Source organism: Myotis davidii, unplaced genomic scaffold, assembly GCF_000327345.1.
Source record: "Myotis davidii unplaced genomic scaffold, ASM32734v1 scaffold135, whole genome shotgun sequence".
In the NCBI taxonomy this organism is placed as follows: Eukaryota; Metazoa; Chordata; class Mammalia; order Chiroptera; family Vespertilionidae; genus Myotis; species Myotis davidii.
The window spans coordinates 12,497,421-12,498,770 of record NW_006289813.1 but is presented as its reverse complement, the minus strand read 5'-3'; the positions used below and the strand labels follow the sequence as shown (position 1 = coordinate 12,498,770).

The 1,350-nt window shown below is 45.1% G+C and overlaps 1 protein-coding gene across 1 annotated transcript in view; it reads right to left on the bottom strand.

Moving 5' to 3' along the window:
- Nucleotides 1-1,350, bottom strand: part of MTRR (5-methyltetrahydrofolate-homocysteine methyltransferase reductase) — a 28,906-nt gene that overhangs the window by 4,058 nt on the left and 23,498 nt on the right. The gene's annotated exons all lie outside the window — the stretch shown is intronic.

Genomic DNA, 1,350 nt, shown 5'->3' with positions numbered 1-1,350 from the left:
TATCCACTGAGCCAAACCGGTTTTGGCCAGATAAAATCTTTTCACTATTTTTCTTCTAAATCATATGCTGGGGTGCTTACAAGGAAATCAGTTGGTAAATATACTTCTTTCCAGGTTCACTTTGCCACATGCCCAAGTTATGCTGGGTGAACACTAAGAGTTAAAAACATAGGAATCCACTCTATAGTCCAAGCTTACTGTATATATTTCAACCTTGAATTCAAGGAAAATCATATGAAATTCATCGACAGGACTTACTTTTTTAAGAGAAGAATTGGCAGAGCTGTGTCAAATCATTGTTCTCATTTTGGAATGAGACTGTAATTAATATCACCTTAGTCCAGGGGTCCTCAAACTTTTTAAACAAGGGGCCAGTTCATTGTCCCTCAGACCGTTGGAGGGCCGGACTATAGTTTAAAAAAAAACTATGAACAAATTCCTATGCACACTGCACATATCTTATTTTGAAGTAAAAGAACAAAACAGGAACAAATACAATATTTGTATTTGCATGTGGCCCGCAGGCCGTAGTTTGAAGACCCCTCAAATGAGTCTATTCATTTGACTCATTTAACAAGAGAGAAACATCGACCAGCTGCCTCCTGCACATCCCCCACTGGGGATGTGTCCGCAACCCAGGTACATGCCCTTGACCGGAATCGAACCTGGGACCCTTCAGTCCACAGGCCGACGCTCTATCCACTGAGCCAAACCGGTCTCGGCTTAACAATTTTATTGAAGGTACTCAGTATGAAAAGTATGAGGAATAGAGAAAGGAGCAAAACCAAATCCATCTTCATGGGACTCACATTCTAGTGGGTGGAAAAGACAATCAACAAACACATATCCCTAGAATGAGTCATTAAGTCTCACAAAACAAAATAAGGCCGACACGATGGGCATGGCAGGGATGGCTAGTGAGAGCCTGCTCTCTATGTTCTAGGTGCTGCGAGGAGACCAGAGCAGCAGCTGGCTCTTGCTGCAGTATCAGAGGGTCCACAGCACCACACACTCTGGCTCTCTTTAAAGGCTGCAGGTAGGCTCTGCTACCTGGATCTCTTTCACTTGGGTTCTCGCCCAAGGAGCAGGCCTGGCCTGGACAACCCTGTCCTTACGTCAGAGGGAAGACTGAGGGAAGAAGTCACACCACACCACCAGGTCCAGCTCGGATGTGGCAGAGGTTAAACATTAATGGGCGGGTGGGCAGGAGTAACTGTGAACAGTTGTATCACCTACCAGCGGGGGGGAGGGTCATGCCCTTAACATTCTCCACACTTCCTAATAGCATATGGTATACTAAGCACCATGAAACTTAGCGTTAATTGTATCCTTTCTACTTGCACCTCTGGC